General features: G+C 41.9%; 1 pseudogene; it reads left to right on the forward strand.

The window, feature by feature from the left end:
- Positions 1–709: 709 nt before the first annotated feature.
- On the forward strand, positions 710–2,416 carry LOC129504809 (ATP synthase subunit alpha, mitochondrial-like; annotated as a pseudogene).
- The last annotated feature ends 3,253 nt before the right edge of the window (positions 2,417–5,669 follow it).

Below are 5,669 nucleotides of genomic sequence, written 5' to 3' on the forward strand. Positions count from 1 at the left end.
GGACTCTGAAAGGCATAGGGTGAGCCTGTGCCAAGGTTTCTGTGAAGAAACCCTGATATAGAGTCAATTCTGAATTTTATGAGAGAAAGGGATAGAAAATAAGAAACAAAATAATGGGAGGCATTAAAGACCTTAGGGAAAAAGAAAAAAGAAAAAAAAGACCTTAGGGCATTTGGGGGGAAGAAATGGAATCTTGACTTGGTTTCCACACAAATTCCAAGAATATACTTACAAATACAGAGTCTTTCTCTAGAGTAATACATTCATAAATACCTAGTGAAATGTTGAGAGAACTGAAGCTCAGGCTTGTGATTAATTAACTTTGTCATAATCTTTTATATTGCTCACTTGCAGATTTTATGGTCACGTCCAACACCTTCTTCTCTGTGGTTGTTTGAAAACTTAGCCTGCTTTAACATGCTGGAGAGGCAGCACAATATAGAAACATTAGCATGGAATTTAGTGACAGATTATGAATCCCAACATCCACATAATTAGCAGTGTGACCTAGGTCACTTATGTAACATCTCTGAATGTGTTTCCTCATTTGAAATTTAGGGGCAACATCTGTCTCACAGAAAATGTCTGTTACAATACCTGATACATAATAGGCTCAGTATTACTCAGTGCACAGTCCTCTTCTCTTTTCTGTGCTGTCTTAGCCGTGTGATCTCTGCTACATTTGGTAGACATAAGTCATATTTAAAATATGGAGGAAGCCCAGTCAGTCTGGAGGCTGTGGCTGCAGAGGAACCACCTGAGAGAAACTGCAGAGTTGCTGTCTGTGCGTGTCACCCCGGCTGTGGCCTGTGTCCTCCCTCGGTGGGCTGGGCTGGTCTCCAAAAAGGCTTTGAGATCATCCTTCATTGCTGCAAGGAACCTCCATGCCTCTGACACTCGTCTTCAGAAGACTGGCACTGCCCAAGTGTCCTCTGTCCTTGAAAAGCGTATTCGTGGAGCTGATACCTCTATTGACCTTGGAGAGACTGGGCATGTCCTAAGCAGCGGTGATGGTGGTGCCCGTGTACATGGAATGTTCAGGCCAAAGAAATGGTAGTGTTTTCTTCAGGCTTAAAGGGTATGATTCTGAACTTGGGACCTGACAAGGTTGGTGTTGTTGTGTTTGGAAATGATAAACTAATTAAGGAAGGAGATATTGTGAAAAGAACAGAAGCCACTGTGGACGTTCCAGTTGGCAAGGAGCTACTGGGCCATGTTGTAGATGCCCTTGGTAATGCCATTGATGGAAAGGGTCCCATTGGTTCCAAGACCTATAGGCGAGTTGGCCTGAAAGGCCCTGGGATCATTCCTCCAATCTCTGTGCATGAACCAATGCAGACTGGCATTAAGGCTGTGGATAGCTTGATGCCAATTGGTCGTGGTCAGCGTGAGCTGATTATCGGTGACTGGCAAACTGGCAAAACATCAATTGCTATTGACACAATCATTAATCAGAAACATCTCAATGATGGAACTGATGAAAAGAAGAAGTTATACTGTATCTACGTTGTTATCGGTCAGAAGAGGTCTACTGTTGCCCAGTTGGCGAAGAGACTTACAGATGCAGATGCCATGAAGTACACCATTGTGGTGTCAGCTACTGCTTCTGATGCTGCTCCACTTAACTACCTGGCTCCTTGTTCTGGATATTCTATGGGAGAATATTTTAGAGATAACAGCAAACATGCTTTGATCATCTATGGTGACTTATCCAAACAGGCTGTTGCTTATCGTCAGATGTCTCTGCTGCTCCGCCGGGCCCCTGGTCGTGAGGCCTATCCTGATTATGTGTTTTACCTACACTCCCGTCTGCTAGAGAGAGCAGCCAAAATGAACAATTCTTTTGGTGGTGGCTCCTTGACTGCTTTACCAGTCAGAAACGCAAGCTGGTGATGTGTCTGCTTACATTCCAACAAATGTCATTTCCATCACTGATGGACAAATCTTGCAAACAGAATTGTTCTACAAAGGTATCCACCCTGCTATAAATGTCGGTTTGTCTGTGTCCTGTGTTGGATCTGTTGCCCAAACGAGTGCCATGAAGCAGGTGGCAGGTACCATGAAGCTGGGATTGGCTCAGTATCGTGAAGTTGCTGCTTTTGCCCAGTTCAGTTCTGACCTTGATGGTGTCAATAACCCTTGAGTCACGGCATGCGACTGACTGGGTTGCTGAAGCAAGGACAGTGTTCTCCCCTGGCTGTTGAAGAACAAGTGGCTGTTATTTATGCTGGTGTCAGAGGATATCTTGATAATTTGGAGCCCAGCAAGATCACAAAGTTTGAACATGATTTCTTGGCTCATGTTATCACCAAGCCCTCTTAGGCAATATAAGGACCGATGGAAAGATCTCAGAACAATCAAATGCTAAGCTGAAAGAGATTGTAACACAAACTTCTTGGCTGGATTTGAAGCTTAAACTCCTCTGGATTCACATAAAATGCCAGTTTGGTTTTGTCGTCGTTTATTCTAGTAATCAGTTCCATTTGTAAAAGGATTACTCTCATGCTCCAGATGTACAGAAATTACCTTAAAAATAAAGGTTCCATATTGCTTGGTGGTAAAAAAAATATGGGGGAAAAACCCTCAGCCATATGGCCCATGGTGTCAAGAGGTGTGTATGTCTTATAAGACAGGATTCCAAGTTGACTACAGTAGAAGACACCATGTGTCAGTTTTTAACACCTATTTCAAAGTTGTGTGTAAGAATGAAGGAATGGAAGACATATTTAAACAATCACATTCTTCTTGATCAATCTTAAGTTGTAAAAACTTTTAATTTTGAATAATTTCATTAAAAAATCATGGTCTAAGTTTATTTTTTTCCATATATAATTTAGAGCTACCTCAATAAAATGTAGATTTTTTTGAGCTGGAAGAAATCTTAATGATGATCTGAAATAAATGCAAATGATAGTGCCATGGGCTGTTATCAGAGATGTTAGTTGACCCATAAACTGATCTGATAAAGGACACTCAGACTCTGATAAGTGAGTAGGAGTGGCTTACATAAGATGTGACAGGGTTAGTGACAGGGACATTGTATCAATCTGTCTGTTACTCTTCATATGACACTTGGAGGTAACCTGCCTTTCCCTTGACCAATTGGCAGTAGCAGGGCATGCAGAGAGACCAGATCCTCTGACCTCTGACCTTCCCCTCATGCCTTCCTATCGTGGTCTAGATTCACCTGTGAGTGCAGCGAGTGATAGTTTGAGAGTGACCATATCTACCAAGCTACCATATTTATATCTAACTACTGGGAAAGGGTCTAGCACAGACCAAAGTCAAAGCAAAGGAACATCCTGGTGGGGCTCACACATGACGGGAGGTTGGTCAGACTAGCTGCCCTGTGGGGTTGGGGGGAAGTGTGTGTAACTCAGAACTACAGATGGTCCCTTGAAACAGACTCAGCCAGGAGATCATTGAAGATCCATACAGCAGCTGCTGAGACTCAGCGGCACTGTGGTTACCGTGACAAGGCATTGCCGATTGGAAATTAAAATGCATGGAATTGTGTGGGGAGTCTTTTCAAGAAGAAACAGAATCAACTTAGTGGCAGCACTGAGGCTCTTAGAGCTGAACACCAGATGCAAGGATTTTTCAAGGAAACCACAAAGCTATCTTCTTTCCTGGAGCAGAAGGTTTAGCGCTTAGGTTGGTTAGAGTGAAGCTATTTTAGGAGACATTGTCAAAGGCTGAGCAAGGAGGTGTCAGAGAGCTGTATCAAAACTGATTCAGACCCTGGGACCAGCTGAGACAAGTGACCCTTTGATTCTGTCTGGATCTTTCTGACCCACTGCTGGAGGTGGGCTCTTCAAGTTGTCCTGCTGTCCCAAAGCAAGTATCTTCAATGCTCTGGGGCTCAGAACACTTGTGTGTCCAGTTAGTCACCACTTTTTTTCTAACCTGCTGTGCTGGACTAGATCAGTGATTCCTCAACTGTGGCAAACATGAGACCTGACCTCCTGGGGCCCTCATCTCCTGAATAGGAGGCTCAGCCAGATTTCCTTGTCCTTAGCTCATTTCTTTCATTAAAAAAAATATAAATGGAAATATAATTTGTGTCTAATGTGCTGTGAAGGCAAATGTGCTATTAATCAGTATACTTTATATATGTTTAACATGTGGTTAAAGTGTCAAATTTCCTCTATTAAACTATATTGGTAGATGTGTATATGTGCATTCTGTCTAATATATGGCCTCTAAAGATGACAATATCCTCATCCCAAGAAGCTGTGAAAATGTTTACCTTTTATAGCAAAAAGTCATTTGCAGATATGATTAATTTAAAGATCTTGAGATAGGGGGAGTACCTTGAATTTATCTGGGTGGGCTCAACATAAGGACGAAGTCCTTGTGAGAAGGGTGTAGAAGGAGTCAGAGTTAGAAAAAGGAGATGTGGTGATGTAGCCAGAGGTGGGAATGATGCACTTTGAAGATGCAGAAAGACAGCATGAGTCAGGACTATAGGTAGCCTCTAGGAGCCAGAAGGGGCAAGGAAACAGGTTTTTCTCTGAAGCCTCCAGGAGGAATATAGCCCTGGCACCATCTTGGTTTTAGACTTCTGACCTCTGTAACTGTTAAAAATACATTTTTATTGTCTTTTTTTTTAATTTATTTTATGATAGACACACAGAGAGAGAGAAAGAGGCAGAGACATAGGCAGAGGGAGAAGCAGGCTCCATGCATCGGGAGCCCGATGTGGGATTCGATCCAGGGTCTCCAGAATCGCGCCCTGGGCCAAAGGCAGGCGCCAAACCGCTGCGCCACCCAGGGATCCCCATTTTTATTGTCTTAAGCATGACTTTGTTGGCAGCAATAAGAAACTAAGACTACATATATACACACATACACATATACATACATATATATGTATATATATACACGTATACACACACATATATTCTAAGTTATAAAATTCAAGGATTATAGAAATACATATTTATATGTATTATTTAAAGTGAAAATAACAAAAACTTACGTTTAGAGGGCTAGTTATGACTTAAGACTGTCATCTCTGGAACCAGGTCTACCACATTCTAGCATTAGGACTTAGGCAAGTCACTGAACTTCTTTGCACCTCAGTTTTCTCATCTCTAAAATGGGAATATGATCCTACCTCACAGGTTGAACTGAGGAATATATATATGTGTGTGTGTGTATACATATATGTATATATGTATATTTGTATACATTGATATGTGTGTACATATGTATATGTATATATGTACATGTATATATATGCATATATATATACACACATGCACACACACACACACACATACATATATACATGCCAGGGATACCTGAGACACAGTAAGTACCATATTAAACAACAAAATTATCCTAACTTTTCAGATGAAGAAACAGAGGTTGACTTTCACATGGCCATGCTGCTCTGACGTGGCACAGGTAGGGTTAGAATCTAGCCAACTCCAACTGCAGCATGTTTCCACACCATACTTTCTCATCAACAGAGGAAAGTATATCTTATGAACTGAATGTTCGTGTTGCCTCAAAATTCCTATGTTGAAGCCCCAAATCCCAATGTAGCTGTATTTGGAAATGGGCCTCCAAGGTTAATTAAGGTTAAAATGAGGTCATAGGGGTGGACTCCTGATCAGATAGGATTAGAGTTCTTAGGGCTTACTCCCCTTGATCCTCCCCCC

The sequence above is a fragment of the Nyctereutes procyonoides genome, unplaced genomic scaffold, assembly GCF_905146905.1.
Source record: "Nyctereutes procyonoides isolate TBG_1078 unplaced genomic scaffold, NYPRO_anot_genome, whole genome shotgun sequence".
NCBI classification, from domain to species: domain Eukaryota; kingdom Metazoa; phylum Chordata; class Mammalia; order Carnivora; family Canidae; genus Nyctereutes; species Nyctereutes procyonoides.